Source organism: Geotrypetes seraphini, chromosome 2, assembly GCF_902459505.1.
Source record: "Geotrypetes seraphini chromosome 2, aGeoSer1.1, whole genome shotgun sequence".
Classification (NCBI taxonomy): domain Eukaryota; kingdom Metazoa; phylum Chordata; class Amphibia; order Gymnophiona; family Dermophiidae; genus Geotrypetes; species Geotrypetes seraphini.
This window is the reverse complement of record NC_047085.1, coordinates 205,095,259-205,113,436: the sequence shown is the minus strand read 5'-3', so window position 1 is coordinate 205,113,436 and position 18,178 is coordinate 205,095,259.

Sequence of the window (18,178 nt, the reverse complement as noted above, 5' to 3'; positions counted from 1 at the left end):
ACAGTGTGTAAGGAAAGTCTGTAGTTAGGCACCTACATTTCTTCATAGAATGCTAGCATAATAGACCAAAAACACACCTATATTTTTGGTGTGATCACCTATACCAGCTGGTGTATATGCTCACTCCTAGATTTTTAAAGAATGTGTATATGTATTAGTATTTTATTTATTTATTTCAATTTATATCCCGTTCTCCCCAAAGAACCCAGAATCAGTTTCAGTTTACATTCACAGTGTTATAATATAGGGTTTACATACAAATTACATAGGGTTGCAATATATCTTCATCTAAGATTACTTACCAATGCTGGTGAAGGGTTGAGGCAGTGACTGGGCAAAAAGGTAGGTTTTTAAAGCTTTTCTAAAGTTAAGTTCTTTAAGGGCTCTGATATGAGGAGGTAGGCTGTTCCAGAGGTTTGGAAAGAAATGGGAATAGGATCATTTCCTGGTTGTTTCCAGTGGCTTTATACAAACTACACCATAAAAATTGGGCCAGTAATCAATATAAGAACTGATCCAGTTGCAGTGTGCATATTTTCTCTTTCATGGTAAGCTCTTGGGTATGTGTGTAAATGCGTACTTCACCCATGCTCTGCTCAAGATTTGCCTATGTGAATGCCCACCTGTAAAGTATAAATATTGCTGTATACTTGCAGAATAGCACGTTGGACATACATGACTTGAATACCAGCATTTACACAGGTCCTTGCCGTCTAAGTCTAGGTTGCTTCCTTGGGAGGAGATGCAGAAAGGCTCACGGTAGGGCCATCCATGGATGTATCAATGTGTGGCTTCTACCAAGAGCGTAATAACACAAAACATAGCAAGTTAATTGTAGGCAAATGCAAAAATGGGGGTGGGGTGTGGGGGGAATATGCCAGACAGATGTGCATAAGGTTTCATGGTAAGTGAGGTTTCTTGTGTGCATGTCTGAACCAAAATTGAAAGTGTCAGTGCACATCAGCGCCTGTTCTTCAGCTCCTAAATATGAGCCTTTCAGAAACTGTAAGTGAGAAAGTTTTAGAGGTTTATATTAAGGCACAGCGTAATAGGCACCGATATGTGCTTTTACTTTCAGTCTTGTTTGGACCGGCGCACGTGTTTTTTTGCTCCCTATCTGCCTTTAAAGCATGGCTTCCTTTGGCTTGTATAACAAGACACAACTAGGACATAAATGTGAAGGCTGACAATAAATCTCCGCAAAACCTTTTATGATACCCTGGACCAGGGGTAGGGAACTCCGGTCCTCGAGAGCCGTATTCCAGTCGGGTTTTCAGGATTTCCCCAATGAATATGCATGAGATCTATTTGCATGCACTGCTTTCAATGCATATTCATTGGGGAAATCCTGAAAACTCGACTGGAATACGGCTCTCGAGGACCGGAGTTCCCTACCCCTGCCCTGGCCCCTCACAGTAAATTTCGTTCATTGTGCAGGTGTCAAAAGTAGGTGGCTCATCAACATGCATTTTAATACAACATGCAGCGGCATGTTCTGCACGAGTTAACAGCCCCCTTCCCCCACCCTTTCTACATTGCCTGGCGCATTGAACCAGCATTCAACCGTCAGCACCCCTGCAGCGAAGCCCGCGGTTGTTTTCTGCACCAACTCCTTAGTGTGGTATGGCAAAAACGGCAGAGGCTGACAGAACCTAGACCGACCAATTTGTTGGTGACTCATGATTGGATAAATTGGTTAACTTATAAGGTTGTTTTTTTAACTGGCATTTGTAGTGATTGTATGTTTATTGGAAGCTTCTGTATCGTTACTAATGACTGGGGAGTCAATTCTGAGTAGTTTGCATGAGCTTCAGTAATGGTGTTACAATACATGAGCTAGATATATTTATACCATCTATATACATATACTATAATTATTGTTTCTGCATGCTCATCTTTCTTTGTATTGCTTGTGAGTTCAGTGTTGTTTTAACCTTTTTAAATGCCAAACTGCTCTATTCTTGATTGATTGCTTTGTTTCACTACTTAAATGCTATTGTTGATTTCAGGGAGGGAGCCAGTGGACTACTAACTCTCACTCTTCCATTCCTGTTGCTTCCTCCCATCTGACAGTCAGAGGTGGGCTGTCTGTGTTTATCCAGTGTTGCATTGTATGCAGTCTGGATCGGAGGGATGCAAATGTTTTAAGAGACTAGTGTTGTGTCTTTATAATTCTGTTTCTACTTCTTATGCTCTCTTGTTGTACACCGCCTTGGGCGATTCCCTTCAAAAAGGCAATACATAAATAAATCCACATTTTTTCCTTGGTATATTTCTGAAAAAAAAGATCCTTCTTCATAATCTACAAGGCTATAGTACAAGGCTATCAGAAACATTCTAGTCCTTGCCTAGCACTGCTGTGTCAGTGTGTCATTGCTACATCGTGGACCCAACAAAATAATAAAAAGTTTAGAAAGACAGAGCAGAGTCAACTGAAAGCTCAAATGCAATTGTCCTGGAGTAAGGTGGAGCTGCATCCATAGAAACGGATTACTTACTCAGTTAACTTGTAAGCAGATTTTTAGCCAACTTATCTGTTTAAGCTGATTTGCTGAATATGCCATCCTAAACTTACCTAGACAAGTTATTTGGTTAAGCTTAGGACTGCTATTTTAACAGTTTAACTTACAACATAAAGGGAATCAGATCACACTGAGCTTCTAAACTGCTACTATTGACTGGGATGTCACGAGCTTCTGTGGAGGTGTTATAATACAGAGTTACTAAGGGCTAGATTCACTAACGGCACGGATTGGATCCGTGAGGGATCCGATCCGATCCATGTCCGGGGGGGCTGAATCACGAATTGCCCTCATGCAAATGAGGGCGATCGGAATCACGCCCCCAACCGAGCGCCCAGATCACTCTAATACGATCCCGATCTGTAGATGGTCTGCGCATGCGCTGGCCCTCTGTGTCTGGCAGAGGAGGAAACTTCTTTTTTTTTTCTTTGCAAGCCCATGGTTTTAACCCGCTTTAAGCCCACGGGTTAAAACCAGGGGCTTGCACTGAGGGGAAGGGCAGGAGAGTCGGGGTGGCAGGAGAGATTCGGGGAGAGAGCAGGGCGGCGAGTTGGGGGCGGCAGGAGAGATTTGGGGTTAGAGCAGGAGATGGGACCGAGAGCAGGAGATCGGGGCAGGCAGGAGAAGCAGAGAAGCAGGGCGGCAGAAGGCAGGGCAGTCGAAAAGGACCTGAGCGACTGGTCCTTAGCAGTCTCTTAGAGCTTTTGTGAGGTGTTATAATACATGGGCTCTATAAAGAGTTACAAAACAGAGTTATTAATACCAGCATAATTATGGCATAATCAATCAATCATCCTATTTATGTACTGGCACATTGATTGTCCTACTTATATGTATATGTTCATACCAATGAAAACAAAAACAAAAACAAAAACTGCAGATACAGATGTTCTGGAGATAATTTATTAAACACTGACATATAAAACCATGAAAATTCAATTTAAAAAGTGCAATGATAAAAAATACTGTGATAAAAATCCAACCGGACCCTACACGGTCCGTGTTTCGGCGAACACACCTTCCTCAGGGGTGCAATGGTTTGCAACCTCACATATAAAGAATTGGACTGAAAACAGTCTATTGTCTTTAAACATGTGAGCAAAGAACACCGCAGACAAGCTGAAGTAGCAAAAAAAATAAAAATAAAAATTGTCCTAAATGTCTTCACATCCAATATTAGGTTTACTATTGCAGCCAAGTACACAATATTTGCACACCTCCTAAGGAGTTTGGCTTATTCAACTACCGGTAAATATATTCTATATGCATGTATATGTACTATTGCTGCTATTTCATTATCTTTTGAGCCCCGCACTGGAACATCTCCAACCGAGTATTTTACCAAGCCACAGTAAAATTTCTAATTACCATGGCATAACACAAGAATATAAAGAGCTACAGCTGCCAATTTTACATAGCCACCAATGAAAGCGAATGCTGCTCCTGCATTAAACTACCAATTAGCGTGCGGGCCTGGCCACAGTTAACACCTATTAAGGAGGTGCTAAGTGCACCCAATTTGCATGTACAACTGAACTAAAGTGCCAATAAGTGGCTTCTAACAATTCAGTGCTAATTGTCTTCCATTAAAACTTACATGCATAAATTTTGAGCATATATAGAAATGACCTATACCTCACGGTATGCAAATAACTTTAATCTTAACTTGGAGGACTTCAGTGGCTAGATTCAGATCACAGCAAGCAATACTGAAAATTGTTTAGCCAGACGTCTTCATCAGTCCTTTCAAATTGTTGTTTTTTTAGATATTTTCATAAATATTACTTTTAAATATTATATATATATATTTTTTAGATTGAGTAACTCATCTCAAATAACTGCTTCGTAAGGGAACTTCTAACATGATACCATGTTTCACCGGAAGGCTGTTTCAAAGCTTGTTCCCTATAATGACCACAAAAATAGTGCGTTAGTTTAATATGTATATAAACAGCTGCAATACAAGCAGAATCTAAATGCAAAACACCCACGCCTATAATTATTTTCAATATATAATATCAAACTTCACCGGACTATTCCCTTTGGCGCTGTCGGATGCTTACTCTGGTGATGTGGGAAAGGAGAGATGTGATGAATTTTTCCTCTCTCCGGGGCCGCATCTTTCAGCGCACTTGGGAACCATTTTGGTCTACCATGACCCCGGTAGCTCGCAGCCGTTTGCTTAATTGTTGAATCTTTGTTTTTGTCCCATTATGTTACATTTGGTATGCCTGTTTCTTTTTGTGTTTTCTTTTTGCTATTGTACTTGGAGGAAGGAGGACCCTGGGGGTTGGGGGGGTTGTTTGGAAGTAGGGTGAGGTGGCTTACGTGGGAGGGGTGATGTGGGGATTGGGTTCTTTATTCTAAAATGTTGAGCTAGTTTCTACTTCTCTTTGCTTCTCTGTTTGGGTTTTGGCTGTGCTCAATAAAATATATTTGACCATAATATCAAACTTCAATTAGCCTACCTTCAATCACACACGGATCATGTTAAGATGGCCGCAGTGTTCTACCCTCTTTAAATTTACCCCATTGTTTTCTATGTCCAATCATAATGCATTTCAACTATCACGTTGGTAACAACATTTCATCTATATTCTACCTTCTCATACTAGGGTCATCCATTCAATTTCAGTAATTGAAAGGATGAATGAAGATATCTGGCTAAACAATTTTCAGTATTGCTTGCTACGATCTGAATCTAGTTGCTGATAAAAGTTGTTAAAATGCATGCGGATTGTGAAGAATGCAGGCGGACCTTAGGAAATTGGAAGACTAGGCGACCAAATAGCAGATGAAATTTAATGTGGACAAATGCAAAGTGATGCACATTGGGAAGAATAACCTGGATCACAGTTATCGGATGCTAGGGTCCATCTTATGGATTAGTGCCCAAGAAAAGGATCTGGGTATCATCGTAGACAATACGATGTAACCTTCCGCCCAATGTGTGGCGGCGGGCAAAAAAGCAAACAGGATGCTAGGAATTATTAAAAAAGGGATGGTTAACAAGACTACAAATGTTAAAATGCCCTTGTATCACTCCATGGTGTGACCTCATCTGGAGTATTGCGTTCAGTTCTGGTCTCCTTATCTCAAGAAAGATATCATGGCACTAGAAAAGGTTCAAAGAAGAGCGACCAAGATGATAAAAGGGATGGAATTCCTATTGTGTAAGGAAAGACTAAAAAGGTTAGGGCTCTTCAGCTTGGAAATGAGACGGCTGAGGGGGAGATATGATTGAAGTCTAGAAAATCCTGAGTGGAGTAGAACAGGTACAAGTGGATCGATTTTTCACTCCATCAAAACTTACAAAGACTGGGGGACACTCGATGAAATTACAGGGAAATACTTTTAAAACGAATCTGAGGAAATTTTTTTTCACTCAGAGAATAGTTAAGCTCTAGAACGCGTTGCCAGAGGATGTGGTAAGAGCAGTTAACGTAGCTGGGTTTTTTTTTTTTTGCTTTAATATTTCTTTATTGGGCGAAAGCAGCAACACAGACAACAGAAGATCAAAGATACATCCGCCTAGACATACCGCCCACCCCAAACAGGGCAGGATACAAACATAGGAGGCGAAGTACAAAAGAATGCAGATGTCAATATAGGAACAGAAGCCCAATACGTTATTTTTGTAATAAAACCAGATCCTCCCACCCCCCCCCAACAAGCAACATCCAAACCCCCCCTCCCCCCCCCCAGACCTGTGTGGGAAACATTCAGTACGGAAATGAGAAAAGGACAATGAGTAAGGAAGGAAAAAGAACAGAAAAAATAGAAACAACGCCAACCAGACGCCCCTCTAGAAAAAGCAAGAAAGAAGCAGAACAGAAGAGAAGAAAGAAACAGAAACAAATGAAGACTCCCCTCCAAGAGCACAGAATAGGCACAAGCACCAAGGGGAGATCAAAACACAGGGAGAGGCCACTCAAGACCTCCCTATTAACAGTTCAGCAACAGGCTCCGCTCTCTGTGCGGAAGAGATAACCAGTACACCTCCCAGACATCCTGAAATTTGGTCCAAAGATGCTCCACACGCGTCCCCACTACCCTCCGTTCCAAAAGAGCTAGGTCAAAGATTGATAATTTCCACTGAGAGAAGGAAGGAGCATGCGGCCTCCTCCAAGAGATCAGAATGGCCCTCTTAGCCAGAAGGAGCGCTTTAAATACCAACATCCTCTGCCCAGCAGTACATCGAGGAAAAACAGCTCCATCATAGAATAGGGCAATGGCAGGGGTACATGCAGACAACGAGGGAAGCAAAGAGGACAGGAAAGCCCATACCTGCTGCCAGAAGGCTCGGATCCTAGGACAGGCCCAGAACATATGTCCCAAGGTGGCAGAGGACGTCGGACATTTGGGACAACAGGCATGGGCAGCAAATCCCGCCCGATACGCCCTCTGTGGTGAGACAAAGGTACGATGCAGAAATTTATATTCCTGTTCTCTATGCAGCATATTAAAAGAGAGAGTACGCAGAGAGACCAAACAATGGGATATCAAGGCGGATGGAATAGTGCACCCCAAGTCAGCGCTCCATGCCCCAGCCAGCAAATCAGCCCGCTCCGTAGACTTAGAGAACTGCGATGCATTGACAAAGAAACGCAATCGCGGGGCCGAGTCCTCCCACAATGCTAAACGCTGGCCAAGACCCTTCGCCACCGAAGGACACAGGGAGTTCCCATCAAGACTAAGGATATAATGTCGAAGTTGTAAATAGCCATATGCATCTACGTGGTCTAGCCCGTATAAGGACGCTAACTCGTCTGAGGAAAGAAGAGTCCCTTGTTCAGTAAGAGCATCCCCCACCCTACGAATCCCGTGCGCATGCCAATATTGAAAGATTCGATTATCACTTCCCGGGCTAAATTGTAAATTCCCCACAATGGGCAACAAGGGAGAGATACTATAGTTAACCCCCAATTGTCTGCAAAGCACCCGCCAAACCAGTCGCATATAGGACCAAATCACATGCCCCCGTAAAACCGGATCCAGCTTAGCAGAAGGTGCGTGCAACAGAAACAATCCTGAAACAGGACACAAAAAGTCTCTCTCCACCGAAAAGGTCAAAAATGAGGAACTCTCCAAACACCAATCCCGTACCTGTCGTAGGCCACACGCCAAATTATATGAGCGTAAATCTAAAAGGCCGAATCCCCCCTGGTCCTCCGGCAACATCAAAACACGCAGAGGCAAACGAGGCCGTCGTCCTTGCCACAGAAACACCCTCAGAACCTTATAGAGCTCTTCCAAATCCCTACGGCGGATCCAAATCGGCAACGTCTGTAATAGATAAAGCCACCGGGGAATTATCATCATATTGTATAAGAAGATGCGTCCCGCAAGGGAGACCGGCAGAGCCCCCCACAATCTTAAACTCGCAATAGAACTCCGGAGTAAAGGTCTCACATTCAACTCATAAAGTCGCTCCAAAGAAGAGGGGATCATTACCCCCAGATATTTCACCTGCCGAGAGGCCTCCTTCAGGGGAAAATCAGACCATAGATGAGAAATAGTTAAATGAAGAGGGAGTGCTTCTGACTTAGATACGTTAAGTTTAAGACCCGATAGTTCCCCAAACTTCCGGAACAGCTCTAACAGGACTGGAAGAGTGGTGACCGGATCGGTTAAGAGGACCATGATATCATCTGCAAAAGCCATACTACGTAAGGAGGAAGTGCCCACGTCCACTCCCGTGAGCCCGGGATGCATACGAATGTGGAGCAACAAGGGTTCCAAGAATAGAATATAGAGCAAGGGAGACAAGGGACAACCCTGCCGAGTACCCCGGTGTAAGGAAAAAACTGGAGAGGCAGCCCCGTTAATGAGCACGGCCGCCGCCGGATTAGAGTAGAGAGCATGGAGAGCCCTCATATAGAACCCGGCCATCCCATAACGATGTAGTAGTGGAAAAAGAAAAGCCCACTCGACCCTATCAAAGGCCTTTTCGGAGTCAAAGCTAATTGCCAAGGCAGGCAACCTCCGAGAGTCACAATGAGCCAAAGCGATCAAGAGCTTCCGGACATTATGACCTGCCTGACGGCCTCTCACAAAACCCACCTGGTCGGCCCCCACTAGAGAAGGAACCAACGGAGCCAACCTATTAGCCAAGATCCTGGCAAAAATTTTTAGATCAACGTTGATAAGGGAAATGGGTCTATAAGACTCCACCAAAAGAGGGTCTTTACCCGGTTTGGGCAGTACGGTAATTAACGCCTGATTCGAGCAAGGTGGAAAAGATCCCCCAGCCACTGCCTGCTCATAAAACTGTCTCAGGGGATCAGCCACATATCCCTGAAGGAGACGATAGAATTCCCCACTGAATCCGTCCGGACCGGGAGATTTACAAAGAGGTAGACTTTTAATAACCCCCAATACCTCTTCCCTAGTAATAGGAGAGGCCAAACCCACACTATCAATATCCGAGAGCCTGGGCAATGGCAGAGAATCGAGATATGCCTGGATCAGAGAGTCCCGGTCCACCACCTCCGCTGTATAAAGAGATCTATAAAAGTTGACAAAAAGCTGTTCAAAATGGGATTGATCTGTAACCAACCGTCCCCCAGCGTCTCTAAGTGAAGTGATAGATGAGGGACCCCTTCGCACCCTGGTCAACTGGGCCAACATCCTGCCGGGCTTATTACCAAAGCGGTATAATCTATATTTATAATAGAAAAGGGATTTTTGAGCTCTATCATGTAAAAGGGCATGGAGCGCCGACTGTGCCTTCTGAAAGTCATACTTGTGAGACACAGTAGGGGAATGCAGCATTAAGAGTCTACTCTCCCGTACTCTACGTTCAAGTGCCAAAATCTTAGCAGCCATCATTTTCTTCCGTCGGGCACTATATGCCAACACAGCCCCACGGATCACTGCCTTGGCAGCCTCCCAAAAAAGAACACCATCACCTGCATGTACCCCATTAAACTCAACATAATCCCGCCATTGCCTCTCGATGTACGGTTTAAAATCAGGGTCAGAGTAGAGTCCTACTGGAAAACGCCAACGCCCTCCACCCCCAGGGGGCCTATCCGCAAGACCAATATCCATCCATACCAGAGTATGATCAGAAAGAACCAATGCTCCAGTCTCAGCTCTGTGTACTGCAAAAAAGGAGGAACGCGATAGAAAGATATAGTCTATTCTAGAGGAGGAGTCATGCACCCTAGAGGTGTGGGTATAATCCCGCTCCCCAGGATGAAGCGTTCTCCAAACATCAACCAATTCTAGGGTATTCACCCAGCCATTAAGCCCATTATCTGATCTCCGGGAGGAGCCAGCGCACTCCCTGGTAGTATCCAGTACAGGATCCAAAATAGAATTAAAGTCCCCCAGGAAGATTTTGTGGACCCCAGGAGTCTGATGCAGGGACAGTAAGACCCCCAAGATCTTTTTGTAGAAAGCCCTTTGAGCACTATTGGGAGCATACACAGACATCAAAAGTACAGGTTGTTGATGGAGGGTGCCCTGAACTATTACATAGTGACCCTCCGGATCCGAAGTTACCTCAGACATGACAAAAGGCAGCGATTTACGTATCAGCAAAGCCACCCCTGCCTTAGCCTTCGGAGAAGAGGCAAAATAACATTGACCCACCCAAGATTGTCGTAGCTTACCATGTTCCCTCTCCGAAAGCTTGGTCTCTTGCAATCCCACTATGTCAGCCCGATGTCGAGCCAAATGTTGTAAAATCTTGGTTCGTTTAATCGGGGAATTAATACCAGACACATTCCACGTCACACAACGCACTCCCCGTTTAGGTATCATCCCAGAAAGATACTCCAAGATACCAACTCATAAGAAAAACAGAAATGTCCTGCCGAGAGTCCCAACCCTCCTCTCGGCAGTCAAACATCCGGAACACATACAAACTCAGCTTTCCAACTTCCACACAGATCCAAAAGACCCCTCCCCCCACCCCCCCTCCCCCAACTCCCCCCACCCAGACCCCCCCAAACCCCAGAAACCACCACTCCAAAGGAGGGACACTAAAAGACCCAAGTCCCCCCCTCTCCGACCCCCCACACATCCACACCCCAACACCCAATACAATCCGGCAAATGTAAACCCCTCTTTCAAAAAGTGCGGAAAGGGAAACCAAAGATATCTGAACTCATTCTGGCGAATGGCTCACGCATCGCCAAACAAGGGTAAGGATAACAAGGAATATAAAAGAAGCAAAGACAAATGCTCCAAACAAGTGTCATATCTAATGCAAACAGTAAAATAAAGTCCATAAAGGCCCCGTATATGTGGAAGCCACTCTCCTCGGGGACCCCCAGTCCATCAAACATAAAGCCTCAAGGAAGACTCTTCACTCTTCAGGTGCTGGGTGCCAAGTCAGGGAACCAAAGGAGGACTTGTGCCCGTGCAGCATCACTGGTGTCAAACAGAAATGGCTGACCATTGTAGAGCACCCGAAGCCTGGCAGGAAATTGTAGTGTGAAGCGCAACTTCTTTTCCGTGAGAAGTTTGCAAACTGATGAGAAGCTCCGACGAAGAGATGCCACCTGGGCCGAATAGTCCTGGAAGAGCAGGATACGCTGGTTCTGGAACTGAAGATCTTGTTTATGTCTGTAATTCTTTAATAGCAAATCTTTAATGGCAAAGTTGAGGATCCTGATGATCACCACCCGAGGTCTTGTGGAGCCCTCCTGCCTCCTGCCCAACCGGTGCGCCCGCTCAATGCGCAAGGGGCCCAGGCCATGTGCAACCAGTAGCTCAGAGGATAGCCATTTTTCCAACGTGGGGAGGAGATCCGCTTCCAGAACAGATTCAGGCATGCCAACTATACGTAAGTTGTTCCTTCTGGAGCGATTCTCCAGATCCTCCACTTTCTCTTCACAGTGAATCACTTTTCTTTGCAGTCGTTGAAGTCCTCATTAACTGAGACCAGGGTGTCTTCCGCAGAACTGACACGCTGTTCCACTTCAGCAACTCGGGCGGAGAAATCAGCAACCGAAGTAGTAAGGGTTGCTAAGGTGTCTTGCACTTCATCGAATCGGGTTCCTAGGGCCGCCACCACAGCCTCCGTCAGGCGAGCGATCATATCCTCGCTCCCAGTGTCCGCCGTTTCGGCTGCACCCGCCATTTTCCCCTCACCACTAGGCCCCGACTTCGGCCCGCCACGCTTCTCCTTACCCGATTTTGTTGCCATTTGTTCCCCTCCTTTCTGCACGAATCTGTCCATAAGCCCTTCCGGAGCATAAAAGGAGTGCTGGGGTGAGATTTTTGCCGCCGAATATAGTGCAGAGAGGCCGAAGTAGAGGGAAGACTGCGGAGCTCAAGGAAAGTGCGTCTTCCCCGTTCTCGGCACGGCCACGCCCCCCCAACGTAGCTGGTTTTAAGAAAGGTTTGGACAAGTTCCTGGAGGAAAAGTCCATAGTCTGTTATTGAGAAAAACATGGGGGAAGCCACTGCTTGCAAGGATCGGTAGCATGGAATATTGCTACTCCTTGGGTTTGGGCCAGGTATTAGTGACCTGGATTGGCCACCGTGAGAACAGGCTACTGGGCTTGATGGACCATTGGTCTGACCCAGTAAGGCTATTCTTATGTTCTTAAGTTAAAACTAAAGTTATTTGAATACTGTGAGGTATAGGTCATTTCTATATATGTGTAGTGAATTCTCACAGGCTAGAATAAATTGGCTAATACTGATTACTTTGATAAATTTTGAGCATGGCAGAGGAGGGCCAGGGGAGGATCAGGTGTGTTAAACATAGTAACATAGTAACATAGTAGATGACGGCAGATAAAGACCTGAATGGTCCATCCAGTCTGCCCAACCTAATTCAATTAAAATTTTTTTTTTTTTAATTTTTTCTTCTTAGCTATTTCTGGGCAAGAATCCAAAGCTTTACCCGGTACTGTGCTTGGGTTCCAACTGCCGAAATCTCTGTTAAGACTTACTCCAGCCCATCTACACCCTCCCAGCCAATGAAGCCCTCCCCTGCCCATCCTCCACCAAACGGCCATACACAGACACAGACCGTGCAAGTCTGCCCAGTAACTGGCCTAGTTCAATATTTAATATTATTTTCTGATTCTAAATCTTCTGTGTTCATCCCACGCTTCTTTGAACTCTAAACCAGTGTTCTTCAACCTTTTTACACCCGTGGACCGGCAGAAAAAAAATAATTATTTTGTGGACCGGCAAACTACTAGGACTAAAATTTAAAAATCCCGTTTCCGCCCCATCTCCGCGAGCTCGGTCCCCACAAATCATCTGATCCCATCCACACAAGCCTCAGTTATGATTTTATATTGAATGTATTTTATTAAAGTATAAAAAGAAACAATATTCTGTAGAATTGTCATTTTATAAATACAAATAATTCAGAGCAAGGATCAACAAAACCCCTGTCTCCCCTCCCCTTCACATATATCCCCTCTTCTATCAAGAAAACTGAACAAGCCAAATTATTACAGAATGCTACACAGAAATATCATGAATACTGAAGTAACACATAACACATGAACTAACAGAATACTGAAGTAACACATGACAGGAATAGTTTTAGGGGAGTGCAACTAGGGCAACTGCCCCCTGGTCAGAGAGCGCCCTAAGCCAGCTGAAAGCTAAAGAAGCACTGCCTGGGTTTTGCAGTCCCCAGTTATGTCTAACACCAGCTCTAGCAGGATATATATTTCAAATCTGATATATTCTAATCACAAAATAGAAATAAAATTATTTTTTTCTACCTTTTGTCGTCTCTGGTTTCTGCTTTCAATCTTTTTTTCACTCTCTTCCTTCCAGCGTATGCCCTCTCTGTCTCTTCAATCCAGCATCTGCCCCTTCCATCCACTATCTGTCCTCTCCCCCTTCCATATGGTATCTGTCTTCTTTCTATGTCCCTCTCCCCTTTCCATCCAGCTTGTGCCCCTCTCTCCTATTTACATGATTCATTCCAGCTTCACTGCTCTCTTCATTTTTATCTCTCCTACACCAGATCTATCATCGTTGTCCCTCTGCTTATTTTTCTGCTGACCTCTTCCTATCATCAATCTCTCTACTTTCTCATGCCTGTGTCTCCCCTTCCCCTCCTCTAAATCTCTCTGCCAGCTGTTTCCTTCCTTTTTTCATTCTCCCTTCCCTCCTCCTCCTGTCCAGCAGTAACTCTCTTCCGTTCCTCCCCTCCCAGCAGCATCTCTCCGTCTCCCTCTCCAGCAGCAGCTGTCCCTTTTTTTTCCTTGCCCAGCAGCTTCCCAGATTCCTTTCCCTCCTCCCCTCCCAGAAGCATCTCTCCTTCTCCCTCTCCAGTAGCAGCTGTACCTTTATTTCCTTGCCCAGCAGCTTCCCAGATTCCTTTCCCTCCTCCCCTCCCAGAAGCATCTCTCCGTCTCCTTCTCCCTCTCCAGTAGCAGCTGTCCCTTTTTTCCTAGCCCAGCAGCTTCCCAGATTCCTTTCCCTCCTCCCCTCCCAGAAGCATCTCTCCTTCTTCTTCTCCCCGTTCAGTAGCAGCTGTCCCTTTTTTTATCTTGCCCAGCAGCTTCCCAGATTCCTTTCCCTCCTCCCCTCCCAGAAGCATCTCTCCTTCTCCCTCTCCAGTAGCAGCTGTCCTTTTTTTTCCTGGCCCAGCAGCTTCCCAGATTCCTTTCCCTCCTCCCCTCCCAGAAGCATCTCTCCTTCTCCCTTTCCAGTAGCAGCTGTCCCTTTTTTCCCCTGCCCAGCAGCTTCCCAGACTGATAGTGGTTTTCTCCCCTCCCAGCAGCTCTTCTTACTTCCCAGCGCAGCGATTCACGAAGGCAGCCTCGGGTCCTTTGTTGGGTCGCGCCGCCTCTGAGGAAAGAGGAAGTTGCATCATCAGAGGCAGCCGCGACTCAGCAAAAGCCCCGAGGCTGCCTTCGTGAATCGCTGCGCTGGGAAGTAAAGGAGAGCTGCAGAGAGGGGAGAAAGCCACTGTCGGAGGCTCCCCAAGATCTCTCCGGCCCAGCGCACGCTTCCGATGCTGATCTTGCCGGTCCTGCGCGGACCGGCAGGAAGTTCAAATGAGTCAATCTTGCCGGTCCTGTGCGGACCGGCAAAAATTTCCTGCGGACCGATCCCGGTCCGCGGACCGGCGGTTGAAGAACTGTGCTCTAAACTAAACTAAGCCTTAAGTTTATATACCACATCATCTCCACGGAAGTGGAGCTCGACACGGTTTACAAAGCTTAAAAATATAAGAAGAGAGGGGAGAAAGGGTTTACAAAAGCATATAAAAAGAGGGGATGTAGACAGGAGAAGAGATGTTATATGCTAGAGAAAAGCCAGGTTTTCAGTTGTTTTCGGAATAGTTGGAGGGAGCCCAGGTTCCGCAGCGGGACAGTGAGATCGTTCCAAAGAACCGTGATTTTGGAGAAGAGTTTTACTCTCCACCACCTCTCTCAGGAGCGCATTCCAGGCATCCACTACCCTCTCCGTAAAGTAGAATTTCCTAACATTGCCCCTGAATCTACCACCCCTCAACCTCAAATTATGTCCTCTGGTTTTACCATTTTCCTTTCTCTGGAAAAGATTTTGTTCTACGTTAATACCCTTCAAGTATTTGAACGTCTGAATCATATCTCCCCTGTCTCTCCTTTCCTCTAGGGTATACATATTCAGGGCTTCCAGTCTCTCCTCATACGTCTTCTGGCGCAAGCCTCCTATCATTTTCATCGCCCTCCTCTGGACCGTCTCAAGTCTTCTTACGTCTTTCGCCAGATACGGTCTCCAAAACTGAACACAATACTCCAAGTGGGGCCTCACCAATGACCTGTACAGGGGCATCAACACCTTCTTCCTTCTACTGACTACACCTCTCTTTATACAGCCCAGCATCCTTCTGGCAGCAGCCACTGTGTGTACCGGTAGTTGTAGCAGTGTATCACAAACTGTGTGCCCCGGCAGATTCCAGGTGTGCCATGAGCTGCCGTTGAGAATGAGAGGCTGGCTGACTACTACAGGACATGCCTCTCACGGCAAAAGGCATGTCCTGTAGTCAGTCGGCCTCTCCTCCTCGCCGGCACCACTGCTCCTTATTCTCACCTTTTCTTCTGAAGCACCCTCCCCCCTCCACTGGCGGAAATAGAAGGCTCAGGGCCACGGCTGGAGGACATTTATGCCAGGACCTTCCACTAACTTTGGGCACGAGCATTTACACCAACTAAAACCTAGTGCAAATCCTTGCACCTAAATTAGGTGCAGATCCCCATTAATCACACCTTTCACACACATTATTCACACCTTTCACACACCTTTTAAGATGCGGCACACTAATATCACACCTGCGGCTGGAGGACATTCGCGCATGTGAGGACATCAATGTGCTAGTTTTTTTCAGTGCCAATTTTTTAGACACCATTCAGTGGCGTAGCGAGGGTAAGTGGCGCCTCTCCCCGCCCATCCTGCTCCTTCCCGACCCCACCTCCCCCGCTACGCGCACGCCCGTTCCCTTCCCCCATACCTTTTTAATTTTCCAGGAGAGAGCCACAGCACAAACTTTCTGTCTATGTCGTGTCGGCTATCCCTCTGACATCACTTCCTAGGTGCGGGGCCTGGAACTGACATCAGAGAGAGGTGACACCGACATGGGCAGCAAGTTCGTAATGCTGCTCACACAGGAAAAATTAAAGAGATATGAGGGAAGAGAAGGGAAGGGGCACATGCGCACAGTAGCGGAGTTGGGAAGGAGCGGGGGAGGGGGCACCATTTAAAGAGTTTATTCCTAGCTGTGCATTAACCCACTCTCCTCATGCCCCTCCCCCTGACAGAAAATTCTGAAAACTTAAGTAGTGCACAGTTTACTGTGCAGTAGCAGGTAACTTACTGCAAAATCCCTTAATTATTTGCAAACTAACCTGTTTCCATGCCTTAACTGTGTGTTAAGTGCTTAATGCATCCCATTAAAATTTAACCATTTCGAGCAGTTGTTCCCAAACGTTTCCTAGGGGAACCTCAGCCAGTCAGGTTTTCAGGATATCCACAAATGAATATTTATGAGTTAGATTTGCAGGAAGTGCCTCCATTGCATGCAAATCTAACTCATGAATATTCATTACAGATATCCTGAAAACCTGAATGGCTGGGGTTCACCTAGGTTTAGGAACCACTGATTTAGAGGATCCAGATTTTTAAAAGGTAACAAATTATGTTATTATTAATAATAATATTGAATATCAAGTCCATAGTATATGCAAGAAGACAGGACAATAGCCTAGGAGTCCATAGGATACATACATGCTGAATGATTCCTTAAGTAAAGTCAGGTGGGAATGGAAGAAATGGATATTATAACTTCTAGTGCCATAGACAGACTAAAAATAGGAGAAGCAAATATCTTAGCATGAACTATGCAAACAGGATGAAGATCATTAAGACAATGTAAATACTCACAGAGGCAACTCTGATGCAGAGCTTTGTTGCTAAGTTCTTCATTCCATTCACTAGAGGGACTCTGACAAACTAGAGCAATGCTTCAGAGGCTAGAAAGCAATTTTTGCAAACAGAGAAAAAGGTTCCTCTCTTTTCAAGTTATTCTAATATATGTTTCTTTAACCACTTAATAATATTAACAGTAGGATGTCAGTCAAGTTGAACATTCCCTGCAGATGTACGGTGATAAGAGTCAGTCTCAAAGAGAAATCAACATGTAATTTAAAAGCTGTTTGCTCTGCATATTCAGGACTTCTAGTGCAAAAGGCACTTCGCTCTTGAACACATGGGTTGTGTACCTCTGATCGCGAGATCTGGTGTAGAGAGGCTCGTTTACATTTTTCTGTTCCACTTCCCATCGCTCTGGGCTGTCCTCCATTTCCTCAGTTTTAATCTCTACACGCGAGATGGTAGGAGCCTGTCTGTTCAGCTCATGTTTATTTTCATTAATTTTGCATTTTGTATCCTGTGGTGAGGCTTTTCGGTGTTGCAGAGGATCCCTGTTTCGGGACATCTCTGGCTGCAAGAAGAGATAGACTCTGAGGGCAAAAATCTGTAGTCAAGAGGCAGCCTGTAATAATAATAATAATAATAATAATAACAGCTTATATACCGCAATACCGTGAAGTTCTATGCGGTTTACAAAGATTAAGCAAAGGTACAGTAGGGCACCTGCTTGGCCAGCCTGCATTAATAGTTTGGAAGCTCAGGGACTGTTCCCTTGGGAGCAAGGCTCGCTCCAGGTTTTGTCTACAGAGAACTTGAGTGTAGGTTCATAGTTTCATAGTTTATTAAAAATGTATTTAAACGCTTAACATAACATTCGAAGCGTTATACATTTTAAAAAGTTAAAATATAAAATGGGGAAACAAACAACAAATAGTAGACAAAACCTTCATACAATTAGACATACTTGATTAGGAAAGGGCGATTGTAAACAAGAGGGGAAGAGGAAAAGAGGGGAGAAATACAATTTTTAAGTAAAGTAAACATAAAAGGCTAACATAGTAGGATAAGAAGTGGGAGTTGGCTTCAAAATTTAAAAAACTGAAGGATTGGAAAATTCATTCATAGGCATCTTTACACAGAAAACATTTTAAACTGCTCTTGAATTTATCCAAACTTTGTTCTGATCTTATAAAAAGTGGGAGGGAGTTCCAGATTAAAGGAGCAGTGACCAAAAAAAAATGGTGGCTCGACGAGTGCCAATTATTTTAAGTGAAGGGACGTTGAGGCTATGTTGTGAAGCGGACCTT